We start from the raw sequence: 16,078 nt of genomic DNA, 5'->3' as shown, positions 1-16,078 counted from the left end.
AAAATGTACATGCAAAAATGCATTCATTTATGATTACAGCTATGATTTTAAGACATCTATATTAGGATATCATGCAAAAAAATACATACTTTTTGCAGATTCCAAAGGCTGCATGTTCACACTTCAATCTGTGATCAAATATCCCTGAATAACCATATGTAAATATTCTTTTTAAGTATTTACCACCATAAATGAAGGAAAGTCATCCATGGCTTGGGCTGACATAACCAAGAAGTGTTCCAATGATGTGAATTATTAATATGGAATAAAGTAAGAGAGGAAGTATTCAGTGAAAGGGTGAACATCAGCACAGATCCCCAAGAATCTAGCCATGTTTGCTGTGAAATTCACACTCTGTGTGACTTCTAAAGACCGTTCAGCTCCTTGTACTTCATCCCATTTCCTTTGTGAAATTTGAAGAACACTAAGTTAACTGGGTGATGGTTGTAAAAAATCATCAACGTCTTAAAAATCTTTAAAGCAATTTTTACAACACAAAGAGCATCATTGCCATAGAAGATCAAGTTTTAAAAAGTGCTTTATCTAAATAACGGCTCCCCTTTCTCCTTTCCAGTTTTTTTCTCCAATTATGATGCCGTTTTACACCTAGAATGCCATATTTTCTTTAAAAAAAAAAAAAAGGCCAGGTTATGTCAGGATACTAGAAACAGCAGTGGATAAAACCACATAAGAATCAGTTTTACAATTATAATTGTGAGAAGGAATATTGCCATGGGGAAAAGTTACAAGCTGTGGACTCGAGCAGATCTGAGAATGCGTCGCTATGCTGCTAGTTGCCAATTACGTGACCCAGGACAGGTTATTAACCTTCCTGGGCTTTAGTTTCTTCACCCAGAAAGTGCATGCAGCAATGCCTACTGGTGGAGCTGCACTAGTGGCAGGGACAGAGTATGTACATAAAGAAGTTACTATTATTGGTAAAAATCCACTGTCTATGTTCTATTAAATCTACGTGCAATGCATTGAAGTGACATATTGACTTCTATATCACTGCAGAAGTAAAATGAGGTAATTAACAAATCTCTGTGGAAAATATAGAGAAGCATTGGCAAAATATCTTCACAGCTACAGCTTTGACTAGATTAGTTGGATTTGGATAGTTTATTGGCAGCTAGATAAATTTCCCACCCTCCTCATCATCTGTCCTTCCCTGCTGCCCCTCCCTCTCCTCCTTGTGGTTATAATACAGGAGATATTTGCAGAAAAAAAAAAATCAAGGGTAACAGCTGAAGTTGTCCTAGTTGCCACCATGGCTGTATCAGACACATGTTAGAGGCGGATTTGAGCTGTTGATATGGCATTTTCTCAAATTCCTCTTTGAAGTTATAGGATATCAACAGACAAAACAATTTCACTAGCATTTTTTTACCACCATTCAAAAATAGAAAAACACACTCTTTAAAAAGAAGATGAAGGAGAGAGTTGCCTCTCATCTGTGACCACAAGTTGGTCCACCTTTAATTTACCTGGAGTAAAAGAGACACCTCATATGATTATCCAGCTCACGAGGTCAGGAAACTTTTGGAAGAAAAAAAGTGGTTAGACCAGAGCAGAGGTTCCGAAACTTTCCTGGTTCACAGTCCTTCTTCACAGTGACCTGAGACTCAGAGCAACACCTCACAGTGCCATGTATTAAATCGTTAGACTCAAACAACGTAATGAGTATTTTTGTTCTAACAACTTAATAATTATTTGAAAAACCAATACACATAAATTGACAAAATTTATTTTCCTCTTAACCACAGTTACAAATGGTATATGTGCATCTCTTGAACACTGCACAACTTCTCAATTAGATCGGACACCGCCCTCCCGTTTCCTTTTCCATCTTGATTTTTGCACTGTAATTGCTTTTTATCACAGCCACTATGAAAAACCCAGCTTTATAAGTATAAATCATTGAAATGAATGCAGCACCACCTACTGTTGAAACTGTGAACTACCTTGAGCTAGTAATTCACAAGGGGTCTGCAGAGGTCGTGCTGCTGTATTTCTCTCCTTTTCCCTCCTTTTTTCTATTTAATTCTTTTTTGAGCTGGGGTCTTGCTTTGTCACCCAGCATTAAGTTCAGCAGCACATTCTCCGCTCACTGCAGCCTCAACTTCCTGGGCTCAAGCTGTCCTCCTGCCCCAGCCTCCCAACTAGCTGAGACTACAGCATGAACCACCGTACCAGGCTGTCCCTCCAAATTTTACAATATTTCCGGTTCCATTTCCTCCTCCAACTGACATTGCCTCAGTGCATACTCTGGGAACCATTAGAATAGTTAGGCTGACATACAAAGGTGTACCAAGGCTAATAGAACCTTTAATTATGCTATTTGAGCAGACTACTGCTAACTAAAAATTACTCAGAGCCTGTGGTGGGTGCCTAACACTCAAAAGATCGATGTGTATGTGGAAGGACAGAAGCATTAACTGAGGGAAAGTAATGCTGTTGAGAAACTAACACTTAAAATAGAAGAAAAAATGTTTACATTATAAACATCTGTTTCTCTTTGTGTTCATTTGAAATAATGATGATGCAGATTAATTGGTGGTAAATCATCGTGAGGATGGTGGAGTGAGAAAAATGTGAGAATAAGTGAGGAAAGCAAAGGGCTTTCAGGTGTAAAAGGGAGAAAAAAAGAGAGTTCATGGGCGGGGGGTGGGGGCGGATGGGGGTCACAGCAGCCAAAGAGGAGTCCACGGGCTGGAATGGCTGTGAGAGAATAGACAAGATGGTGCTTTGCAATCGAAGCACAAGCAGCTGCAGAGAGACCTGCCTCCTCCTCCATCTTACCTTTCCTCACCCTTCCACTGCGTTCTAGTGCCAGCAAGATTAATACAGAGACAGGGACAAGATGCGGTTGGTGGGGGGATAGTGGTGAAAGCCAATTATAGTTGAAATATTGACAAACCAAATTCTGATTTATGAAAAATGTCAACTTCCACTCACTTAAAATGGTGGTGGCAGGAACAGGTAACAGGATAAGAAGAAATAAGTGGGCCTGTATCCAGTACGTTTCTGAGTTTGTGAGTTTAAGATATAAAAATGGGATGTGATTGCTTTCTAAACTGCATCTCCTTGTGGGGGCTGCTTGGAGCTGCTTTAGCTTGAGTGGCATCTGCCTCACCTGGGAACCTGTTAGGAATGCAGAGTCTCCGGCCCCACCTCCGATCTGAGTGAATCAGCAATCTGCATTTTAACAAGATCCCCAGGTGAATTGTATGCACTAAAAATTTGAGAAGCGTGGCTTTTAAAAATACCTTCCCGGTCTCCCCTCCCCAGAAATTCTGATTTAGTTGGTTTTTAATTCTTTATGATTCTAACATGTTGCCAAATTTGGGAGCCACTGGCCCAGGAGGATATTATTGCCAATCATGATTTTAAAAATGTGGTAAGTTCAGTAATAAATTGGGCATCCACAAAGTATTATCAAAATGAAAAGAAGAGCCGCTCTGGGGCTCAGCAGAGCTTCCTAGGTGTCTGAACCCCATCTAAAGACAGAGCAGGTGTTAGCTTACACCGCAGCAGGACAATCGCCAGGACCTCCCAGTTAATCGGATGTAGAAGCCAAAGGACCAAAAGCTGGAGTTCAAAGAGTCAGAGATTTAGAGACTGAACAACCAGCAGAATAAAGGAGTCCTAACACCAACAGAAAACATAAAGAAATACAGATTTTCTTGTCAGGCTGAAGAAAAGAGTGTTTTATTTTTGTACAAAATCCACATGGGTTATCTTTGGCTTATGTAAACTTAATATATTACGCAGCCATCAAAAACGATGAGTTCATGTCCTTTGTAGGGACATGGATGAACCTGGAAACCATCATTCTCAGCAAACTGACACAAGAGCAGAAAATCAAACACCGCATGTTCTCACTCATAGGCGGGTGTTGAACAATGAGAACATGTGGACACAGGGAGGGGAGCACTACACGCTGGGGTCTGTTGGGGGGAAATGGGGGAGGGACGGGGGTGGGGAGGTGGAGAGAGACAGCATGGGGAGAAATGACAGATAAAGGTGAGGGGAGGGAAGGCAGCAAACCACACTGCCATGTGTGTACCTATGCAACAATCTTGCATGTTCTTCACATGTACCCCAAAACCGAAAATGCAATAAAAAAAGAAAAGAAAAATGGAGGGAAGCCTTGTAATTCCACGTTTTCAGAGATCCCTGTACCCCTCGACTCTGTTTTATGTAACGTAGCAATTTCTTGATGATGACTGGTACATAGTCTAAGATTACATTCCATAAGAAAAAAAAAAAGCACAGGTAAATGTAGATACAGATTAGATTTTGAAGACACAGGCATTCATTAACACAAAGATGAATTTCCTTAAAATACCAGAATGATACCTAACTTTAGGCAGAAGATTCGCACAGTACATTAAACAGCCACAGCAACACTTAATTCCTGTCTCCTCCATTTTATCTTCCACAATGTTCTTTAACCCCTCCTTCCACATAATGTGTACATAAAATCAACCTGCACTAAAGCCTTTGAGATGCTTCTACTTTTAGTAACATGCCAGGAGATCTGTTTTTATGGAATTTAATAAACTGTATATTTTCAAAGGTATTTTCTGATGAAAGTTGGTGATGGTTTTGGGGGGACAGTTTTCAAAAAAAATTGATAGGCTGTATTTTTTTTAAATATGATAAAAATGTGGGTTCTGTTTGAGGCTCTAACATACAGGGCTTCCCAAAATGCCTTTCTCCTCTGTCTTTAAAATTAATGTCTACCCAATTCAATGAAGCCACTCTTCTCAAGATAATTAGGCAGTAATGTTTTAACGGACCATAAAAATAAAAGTTGTCAGCCTTACACACCTTTAAAATTAGAAATGAGCAAGTATTTGTAACTATAATTACATGATCCAAATTAGTAAACATGAAGCAATATTTTATTCTTTCTGAAAGGTTACTTACAAGATGCCGTGGTTGAAATGTTGCTTTTTAATTCTTTTTTTTTTTTTTTTTTTTTTTTTTTTTTTCTAAAAAGAGCATAAGCTGAAGAGTTGAAACCTCCTGGCACTAATTCCGTGCATGATTTAGAGAGTCCCTGGACCACTTTTTGTTTTAAACAGCAATGTCAGATGAAAGCATCATCATAGCTGATGTTTTCTGAGCATGACTCTGTCCCAGACCCTGTCCTAAGTACTTCAAGTGTGTTATCCCACTGAATCCTCACAGCAACCCTAATGCATGGGTATTGTTTCCATCCCTGTGTTACAGATGAGTAAACTAAAGCTCAGAGCAGTCAAGTATTTTGTGCCGTTGTCTCACACTGCTAAGACCCTGACAGATGATACTGTCTGACCACCTACCTACTCAGTTAAATACCTTCCCCTGTATGTCCACATTACAAAGCCATTTTGAAGCACAAGTGAAAAACCCCCAGAACATGCTTTGGCATTCAGTGATTGCATTCTACTCAATACCACAAATACTTCTTGAGAATCTATTGTGTGAAACCCAAAGGTAGAGAGATAATTTAAAAAAAAAAAAAAAAGGGTACTTTTAAAGAGCTCATGAGTATGTTTGCATTATTGTTATGCACATTCGTTTTACTTTTCTCTTTTGATTTCCAGAACACATCAATGGTATTCAAAATAGTTATATGTGAGCATTTTCAAAGTAGATATGCAATTCGTGATCTTTCTGGTCATTGTGATTCTTTTTAAGTGTCTTTTTCTTTCCTTTGATAACCTTCTCTAAACTTCTGTTCTGGTTCAGTGGCCTGCAATCATCTTTTCCCCTGAATCAGGGCAAGTACCTTGGGCACATCTGTCTTCTTCATCATTTAAATTGAATGCTCAGCCATTTAACTAACATTTGTATATTTCTACAAGTTAGCATATTTAAGAGAAAGTGCATGCATACACTTGCTCATTGTATGTACTTCTTAGGAAAGGTTTCTAGAAGTAACTTTCCAACAGCGACTCTTGGCAATAATCCTCATTTGTCTCCACTGAAAGTGAAACCAACTGATTTCACTTTCTTAATGACAAAAGCTTCAGTTTGCTATTTGTTACTAAGAAAATGTCTTGTATAGCAGCAATTTTCTGGCTCTAAAACTCCCCTCTGTGCACAGTAGTTCATGTGGAGAGCAGCAAAGTTAGAATGTCTGGCCTGGGTCATAAACCCAAGGCAACTCTTACCTTGGGCAGCTGCACAGCAGAGTAATAGAGAAAGCCACACAAAGAACCAATCCTGCATCCTCCAACTTCCATTTCATCATGCCTGTGGAATCCTATACCCTCCTGCTTGAATCAATTTGTTGAACAAAATGGAGGGATCAAGCTGGGCTTGTGGCTCATGCCAGTAATCCCAGCACTTTGGCAGGCTGAGGCAGGCGTACCACTTGAGGTCAGGAATTCGAAACCAGCCTGACCAACATGGCAAAACCTGTCTCTACTAAAGATGTGAAAATTAGCCTGGCATGGTAGCACGTGCCTGTGATCCCAGCTACGCAGGAGACTGAGGCTTGAGAATCGCCTCAACCTGGGAGGCAAAGGTGGTAGTGAGCCAAGATCACGCCACTGTTCTCCCAGCCTGGGCAACAGAGTAAGACTCTATCTTTAAAAAATAAGAAGAAGAAAATAAGAAGTCAAAGTAAATAAAAGAGTGAAGAGATTGGATCCTTTTGGTTTCCACTGTAGCTGCTACCTCCACAGTCCAGCAAGTTAAACAGAAGGGGAAGTTGTTGGAAGGTTAGAGAGGCTCCCGTGTTCATTATGGACAAAGCCTCTTGAATCTATTCTATAGGCATTGGTAAGTATTTATTTCAGCATAACTTGATAGCAGTATTAGTAAACCATGTAAATACTGATTGCACAGGGTTCTTCACTTTTTGTCATAATATGGATCTGTAATAATAATATAAATAAGCCGAATGCCAACATCCTACATTACATTACTTTTAAAATCAAGGTCTCTAATTGTTTTCAACTTCTATTTTAGCTTCAGAGGATACATGGGCAGGTTTGTTAGCTGGTGATATTATGTGAAGCTGAGGTTTGGGGTACAGCTGATCCCATCACCCAGGTACTGAGCATAGTACCCTGTAATTAGTTTTTCAGCTCCTGCCCCCTCCCTCAGTCTACTAGTCCCCAGTGTCTATTGTTGCCATCTTTACGTCCATGAGTACCTGATGTTTAGCTCCCACTTATAAGTGAGAACATGCAGTATTTGGTTTTCTGTTCCTGTGTTAATTCACTTAGGATAATGGCCTCCAGCTGCATCCATGTTGTTGCTAAGGTCATGATTTCATTCTTCTTTGTGGCTGCTTAGTATTCCACGGTGTATATGTACCGCATTTTCCTTAGTCTACTATTGATGGGCACCTAGGTTGATTCCATGTCTTTGTTATTATGAATAGCACTGCACTGAACATGTGAGTGCATGTGTCTTTTTGGTAGAACAAAAATTTCTAATTTTAGTTTTGACTAAATTTTATTTCAAATATCAGATAATACATTCCTGACATATTGTAGTCAACCATTGACAGATTCCTAAACCACTGGTGTTTTTCATTTCTACTGATATGAAAGCCAAAAATATATTTCAACCAGAATTATACATTTGACTTTTAGTGGTCTCAACCTCTCTAGCCAAAATTTTAAAATGCTTTCCTTATGTCCCACCCACATTTTCCAAAAATAAACAGCCATTTGGGAGGGGCCCTCCCTTTGATAGCCTTCATCAAATTAGGAGATTATGTTTAGATAATGTGCCATTGCACCCTAGAGGAGGCAACTCTTTGTGTGTTTGTGTCGGCTGCTGGGAGCAAACTCCTCCTTCCTACAAGCTTTTATTTTTCCAGTTATTAAGATGACAATAAAATATAACCCTCATGAACATGCTAAATATATCAATGTTCTTGCAAACCTTTATTTTCATCTAAAATTGAAGATAGATTTTAAAAAGTACAGAATTCCCCATAAGAAAATTAGAAAGAGCTTTTTTCATCACAATTATTAATAAATGAGTGAAAGTAATGGATATTCTCAAAGGCCAATGTGAGGAGTCAAATTTGAAATTGTATGACCTGCAATAAGAGAAGAAGCATGCCAAAATATTTCTGGGGGAAAACATTTACAATTTCTTCCAGTTTCTTATTCACGGAGAATACATGTGCTCAAAAAAGTGGAGCATTTTAAAATATTAAAATACATACATGCGAGAAAAATATGAATCAGTATTTTAGGTGAATTGATGTGTTTCAAAGGACTTGAGAGCAGTGATGAGGGCATAACAAAAAGCTTGAAATATCACTCTGAATGTGGGATTTAATGCCAACTACAGGGAATGGAGATTGGAGTCAGGAAGGTAGTTGAAGAAGTTGTCTCAGTTATGGCTTTTTGGAATAGATTTGGAGAGAAAATTTTTTCCTTCATTCAGCAATTACTCACTAGAGAGTGAGTAATTCCACATGGGTGGAATGTCTAAGTTTCAGGCTCAGCTGCACTTCTGACTACATGTGTAATATTAGGCAAGTTATTTAGTGTCCCTCTACTCCATCATCTCCTCAACTGTTAAACCAAAGGAGTCATAAAATTATTGAGGTGAAGATTAAATAAGTTGAAACACAGAAAGGGCTTAGAACAGGGCCTGGCATGTCACACTAGTAAAGTGTAGTATTTAACTAAGGCAAGACCCGTTTAAGGAGAGGAGGTGCCCTGCTGTGAAGTGTGCCTGCAAAGAACAGGTGAAATGAACAGAAAGAAGAGCTGAAGGTGAACAGGTGATTCTACTCGTGGCCAATTTTGTGCAGCCACGTATTATGGGTCAGAAGATGGTGCCAAAGCAGTGAAGGCAGCTGAGTGTGATGCATTAACAGCAGTTTGGGGCAGGAGTAAATATAAAACTATGAAGTTGCCTTTATTATTCTAACCATAAGAAGAATAACATGCACACGACCCCTCACATTGTTTGATGATCCCTGGTAACTGGTAGATTCCCCTCTATTTAAGGATATTTATCCTTTCATTTGAAAACATCATCACTTTATGGTACAATCTGTGGTTTACATTATTTCCATTGTCATGAATGTTATTATAGAATCTGGTTAACTCTTGTTTCTTTTAAAGCACCCAAGTTTAAGTTCAAGGCACCCAACAATTTTTTTAAATCATCTTTTCACTTGGGTTATAATAGGGTTTTAAGTAGGAATTGTTATCACAGTTATGATTAATATCATAATCTCCGTATGTAATAGAACCAAAGTTTTATTGTGAGACAATTACTGTTGGTTTAATTATTTATTTACCCTGAATGTTTCACCTTTTTAAGGGCAAAATATTTAATTATTTAAGGTTGAACTTTGACCTTAAATATATTGAGTAGTATTTTGAATTAGATCCCATGCCTACTCTTTCAATTAGTATTTCAGATATTGAATGTAAACTTTGGAATACTTACATCTTTACAAACTCTCCAAGACTCTAGCCTACCTGTCTTACTCATATACCCAACAGTGTCTATCACATATTTTGGCACATAAAAACAGCCAAATACTACTTGAATTAAGCTACAATGAACACGAAATGTTTTAAAAACCATCCTGTTATCTAAAAACTGCCTTCTGATTTTTTCCAGCTTTATTGAGGTATAATTGACAAATAAAAATGATATATATTTAGTGAGTAGAATATGATATTTTGATATACATTGTGAAATGATTACTGTCATGCTAATTAGCACATCCATCACCTCACAGTTACCATTGTGTGTATATTTGTGTGTGTGATGAAAACATTTAAGATCTATTTCCTTAGCCAATTTTAAGTATACAGTACAGTATTAACTATAGTCACAAGTTCACATTTGATTTCTATGCCTCCCAATTGATGGATGTAATGTTTTGATATGAGTATCATTGATAGTGTTTTGTGGCATTGATTGACAATGGAAAATCTAATGTATTTAAAGTTCAAGGACGTATTAGATAGTAGATATATAAACCAAGTATATTATGAAAGTCTTTCCATGAAAACCACCTCTGGAAATTTCATATCAAAATGGCACAAATATCTTATAATACAAAAGAAGAAAACTCAAGCTTCCTTAGTGCAAAACAAATAAATGAAAGACAACATAGTGGTCCATGCACAAACTAACAAGAAAAATAAGAAAAGACATAACAAGTAATATTGTATCATGAAAGCTGGTTCCTTTGAGACTTTGACAAATTAAAATCAAACATCATTTAGGGTCTTGGTAGAAGAAAATTTGAAGCAAAATGAGAAAAAGGCAAACAGATTTGGCCAATGGAAAGCAAATTTCTTTTTCTTAAAATTGCTAAGAAGCTACATTGTACAGACAATTCAAGTGTTCAGTAAAAGAGAAACCATTTAAAACCTGAGATTGTTGATTGTAACAAGTCACGAAAGTATCAGCCACAGAGAGAAATGCAATAATACAGGGACAGAAAAATTCTATGCAATGACATTCTTTTTTTAACCAACTATATATTTTAATCAATATGTTTTGAGTTCTCACAGAAAACAATCATTTCTGGAAAATAATCTCATCTCTTTCTACTACTTTTGAGTACAAATCAGAGAAGAAGCACAAAAGCGGAAATGCAGAGAAAATCCTGCTTTCAAATACAATTATGCAAAACTTTAGCATGCTGGATTGTTTGTTTTCATAAATTGTGAAACAAAAAAATCTGGCTGATTTCCTCATTATTCTGGAGCATGAGGCTTTATGAGGGATCAGGGGTATTAGGGGTCAATGAGGATCAATACCCCCCAAGAAGCAAAGTTCCCCTTTAGGAAATAAGAAAAGCATTATACTTGACTGCTGAACAACCTCACGGTTAAGGGCATCAACCTGCACAGTTCAAAATCCTTGTATAACTTTTGACTACCCAAAAACTTAGCTGCAAATAGCCTTCCATTGACTGGAAGCCTTACCAATAGCGTAGTCTGTTAACACACATTTTGTATGTTATATTGATTATATACTGTACTCTTAAAGTAAGCTAGAGAAAAGAAAATATTGTTTAAAAAAATCATGACAGGGCACAGAGGCTCACATTTGTAATCTCAACACTTTGGAAGGCCAAGATGGGTGGATCGCTTGAGCCCAGAAGTTCCAGACTAGCCTGGGCAACATGGCAAAACCTCATCTCTACCAAAAAAAATTACAAAACATTAGCCAGGCGTGGTGGCATGCACCCGTAGTCTCAGCTACCTGAGAAGCTGAGGTGGGAGGATCTCCTGAGACCAGGAAGTCAAGACTGCAGTAAGCAAGATCATGCCACTGCACCCTAGTCTGGGTGACAGAGTGGGACCCTGCCTCAAAAAATATATATTATAATAATAATAAATAGGCTGGGCATGGTGTCTCGCATCTGTAATCCCAGCACCTTGAGAGGTCGAGGCAGGCAGATCACCAGATCAAGAGATGGAGACCATCCTGGCCAACATGGTAAAACCCCATCTCTACTAAAAATACAAAAATGAGCTGGACGTGGTGGCATGCACCTGTAAACACAGCCACTTGGAAGACCGAGGCGGGAGAATTGCTTGAACCCAGGAGGCAGAGGCTGCACTGAGCTGAGATCATGCCGCTGCACTCCAGCCTGGTGACAGAGCGAGGCTGTCTCAATAAATAAATAAATCATAAGGAAGGAAAAATATATTTACTATTGATGTAGTGGAGGTAGATGATCATAAAAGTCTTCATCCTCAAAGCCTTCATGTTGGGGAGGCTGAGGAGGAAAGAGGGGTTGGTCTTGCTGCCTCAGGGGTGGCAGAGGCAGAAGAAAATCTAGGTATAAGTGAACCCACGCAGTTCAAATTCATGTTGTTCAAAGGTCAACTGTACTTTCTTATCCTGTTTGTGCCTTGACTATTCTGTCTATCCTCCCAGGTGCATATATCATGTTAAAAGAAAAAAAAAGGCAGCTGTTTAGCTTGTATTAAAGCTATGATCTTGCTGACTGCCAAACCACTTGCCTTTTAAAGGAAAATAGAGTCTTCAAGTCAAATCGAGAAAATTAAGTGACTTGAGCAAACTTGAGTGATGATACTTCATTTCGTTTTATCTCCTTTTCAGCAGTAGCCATTGCCTTCCTGAGTTTTAAAATGATAACGTGGCCACTGGAATCTTGACTACCACACAAACCAGCAAATAACACCTAAAGAAAGGAAAAATGTAGGGTAGGAGAGAGAGAAAAGAGAATACAACGCCAAGAGGAAGTATTCTCTGGCAGGCTATGAGTCATCAGATTATCTCATAGCAGAGTTTCATGGCAGAAAATTTGTAGTGAAGATAGGGAGCAATGATAATATTGTCTCACACTGTGTCGGGCTTTACAGCTTATAAAAAGCTGTCACGTGTACGAGCATTCCTCAGGTGATCGTGATCCGTGTAACCGCTCTTCTAGTTGAACATGATTCATTCCTTTTGTGTGTGAGCAAACGCAGGCTCAGAGGAGATCAGGGACTGTGCCATTGCCAGCACAGTACCCAAGCTGAGGCTAGCGTTCAGCTTTTTTGAGGGGTTTAAATCTGATATCCTTTTCCTATATCACATTATTATGATATTCAAGTAGCAGAGAGTATTTCAGATATGGCAGACAAATGAAACAACGACACCAGTGGGAGGGAGAGGAACAGAAAAGTTCACGGCACTGACACCACAGTGAGGACACTGTCCCCAGCAGAACCATCCGATGGTAGGAATTTCTGTTCACTAGAAATTCTGTTTCTGTTGGTTTCTTTAACTGAAGGAGGAGGGGCGAGAGGAGAGCTTTTGAAATAGAGGAGGAAGAGGAGAGAAGGAGAAGAAGAAGGACAACAGAGAAAGGAGAAAGGGAGCTTTCAAAATGAGGAGGAAGAGGAGGGCTTTGGAAATCTAAGCTGGTTCCCAGCAAGAAAAACTCATAAATGAGCTCATTATCTTCTTTCCTAGAATCATTTGCCATTATTTCCCTGATGGTATGAATGGTTATGGAATTCAATTTACTCATCATTTATTGTGCACACACAGAATGCTTGAGAGTTATGAATTTAAGAAATAGTCACTTGTGTTATAGAGACACATAGCTTTATCTTTTTAGATCCTAAGTAAAAGTCAACATAAAAAAATATAATATCCAACTTTTTTTTTACCTTTCAAGAAGAACATGTTTTGGAAAAAGTCCATTTGCTATTAAGGAACACATTTTTTTAAATTTCTACCTTTGAATTATCATATCTCAAAGGTCTGCATTTTATCTATTGATATTGCCCTCCAAGGCATATGTATCAAAGAGAAAGAGAGAGGGAGAGAGGAAGAGAAAGGGGGCTGGGGGAGTGTGTGTGTGTGTGTGTGTGTGTGTGTGTGTGTGTGTGTGTGTATCCCTTTTGGTGATTGCTGAAGAGATTACACTATAAGGCAAAAAGGTAGCATTCTAACTGGTGAGTTACAATGCCCTACTAAATCAGTTTTTGACTGGGATCTGGCTCTCAGCTTGATTTACCACTGGCTTTTTGAAAATGAAAATGTTAGACTAAGCAGGAGCTGAGACTAATGTCGCAGTCTTCCGAGGCAAGACCTTGGACTTCAAACGCCAAGCATAAAGCAGTCACCAATGCCTTTTTGGGGAAATAGCTTTATGCAGTTAATATACCAAAAGGCATTTGTTTAATTGACAAATCCCAAATGTACAATAACATTTATTATAGTTTGTATCATTTTTGCCAGTAGAATTTACAAATAACTTAGCCTGGGGTCTGATATAATAAATACAATGAATACAGAATTCTTTCTAATCAGTGTAGGGAGAGTTGCTTTGATGTGAATGAGAACAGACTTTGGAGTCAGGCAGGCCTTGGTATCCTTGCTGGCTCTGTGCTTAACTTTGGATAAATTACCTAACCTCTCTGGCCTCAGTTTCCTAATCTGAAAAGAAAAATGGAGAAAATAAAAGTTACCTCCTAGAGTCGTTGTGAGAATTAATGGATGTAGCACACAAAGCATTTCTGCAGCACTGGACACACAGTAAAGCATCCAGCAAGGGTTAGTTTTCTTCCCTCCTCTACTAGGATTCTGGAAGGACGACATGCAGTTTTAGTTCACCTTCAATTTCAGAAATATGGAGCTACTGTCTTAGCTTCTTGTCGCTGCTGAAACAAATCACCACAAATTTGTGGCTTAACACAATATAAATTTCTCATCTTATAATTCTGGAGGTCAGAAATGGGTTTCACTGGGCTGAAATCAAGTTATCTGCAAGATGGCCTCATGGAGGCTTCAGGGTAGGATCCATTTCCCATCTTTTCCAGCTTCTAGACACCACCTGCATTCCTTGGCTTCTCACTCATGGCATGTTTCTCCAACTTCAAGGCCAGCAGCACAACAGCTTCAAATTCTGTCTCTCTCTTCCTCTCTGTCTCTCTCTGTCCTCAGCTTCTATCATCACATTCCATCTCTGACTCCAGCTCTCCCCTGTATCTTTCCCTTGTCAGGACCCTGGCAATTACCCTGGGTTCATCTGGGTAAATCCAAGATAATCTCTCCATCTCAAAATCCTTATCTTGATCATATGTGCAAAGTCCTTTTTGCCATATGAGGCAACACAGTCACAGGTCCCAGGAATTAGGACATGGACATCTTTGGGGAAGTGGATGCATTAGTCCACCTACCACCACTAAAATCGCACTGAAGTTTTGTTCGTTTACGTTACTCTGGTACTTTTGACATGAAATTCAAGGTATTGAGTGTAAAAATAATTGTCAAGAGAATTAGTAAATTTCTGCTGTGTTTAGGCTTTAAAACTTCTTTTGCTTTTAGCACTTTGTCAAAAATTCTCCACATAACACAAGGTCTGTTTCGGGGCTATTAAGTGTAACAAACAATGAAGAATTGAATTGAATAGGGTTATGCAGAATATTTGCAAATATAGACCCCTTAAGATATTATTTAAGTGTATTTTAAAAGTCGCAAGGTACATATTGAAAGATGGAAGGATGGACGGACAGACGGACAGATGGATGGATGGACAGATGGATGGAAAGACAGACGAGAGAGAGAGAAAGACAGAGACAGACAGACTGATATAAAAGCTTGATCAAAGTTCTCAATTTTCTGACCCGAGGGGACATTTGGAAATATATGGAGACATTTTTAGCTGTCACAACTTGGGAAGGCGCTTCTGGCATCTAGTAGGTAGGAACCAGGGAATCTGCTGAACATCCTCTAATATATGGGACACCTCTCCAACCAGTTAGCCAGCCCCAAATGCCAACAGAGCAGAGGTTGAAAAACACTGAATTAGATAAATCTTTGTAGTTCAAAACATTGTTTGGGACAGAGTAAGCCTTTCATGGATGTTTATAGAACTAAATGTAAAAACTCAGAAAAAAAATGTGTTGCAGTCAGTAGAGTAGGCCACCTGGACTCCAATCTTGCTCTTCTTCGTTGTAGGATGCTGAGAACTGATTTACCTCCTATATTACCTCAGTTTCCTCATCAGTTAAGAGGGGATAAGAATAGAATCATGATGAGTAACAAATTATGTAATCTTTCTAACAAGTTCAGGTCATATCCTGGTGCATGGTATGAGCTCAACAAATGTCTGCTATTATCATTTTCCCAAATACCAGCCAGACCAATTGCCAGATGATGAATCACATAAAAAATACTTAAAAGATAAAATATTTACACTGTGATGAAAATCAATTAGGTGTGGCTGGCAAGATGGCTGAATAGGAACAGCTACAGTGTGCAGCTCCCAGCAAGATAAACGCAGAATGTGGATGATTTCTGCATTTCCAACTGAGGTACCCACTCATCTCGTTGGGACTGGTTAGACAGTGGGTGCAGCCCACAGAAGGCAAGCCGAAGCAGGATGGGGCATAACCACACCCGGGAAGCACAAGGGGATGGGGAACTCCCTCCCCTAGCCAAGGAAAGCTGTGAGGGACTGTATAGTGAGGAATGGTACACTCCAGCCCAGATACTATGCTTTTCCCACTGTCTTCACAACCCAGAGACCTGGAGATTTTCCCCCCGTGCCTACGTGACCAGAGCCCTGGGTTTCAAGCACAAAACTGGGGGGAGGGGACACCAAACT

At 39.1% G+C, this 16,078-nt stretch overlaps 1 protein-coding gene across 2 annotated transcripts in view; it reads left to right on the top strand.

Annotated features, from left to right (window-relative positions):
- The window catches only part of CDH6 (cadherin 6), a 151,498-nt gene that overhangs the window by 77,084 nt on the left and 58,336 nt on the right, over nucleotides 1-16,078 (top strand). The window lies entirely within an intron of this gene.

The sequence above is a fragment of the Saimiri boliviensis genome, chromosome 1, assembly GCF_048565385.1.
Source record: "Saimiri boliviensis isolate mSaiBol1 chromosome 1, mSaiBol1.pri, whole genome shotgun sequence".
Classification (NCBI taxonomy): domain Eukaryota; kingdom Metazoa; phylum Chordata; class Mammalia; order Primates; family Cebidae; genus Saimiri; species Saimiri boliviensis.
This window is presented reverse-complemented; position numbering and strand designations above follow the sequence as displayed.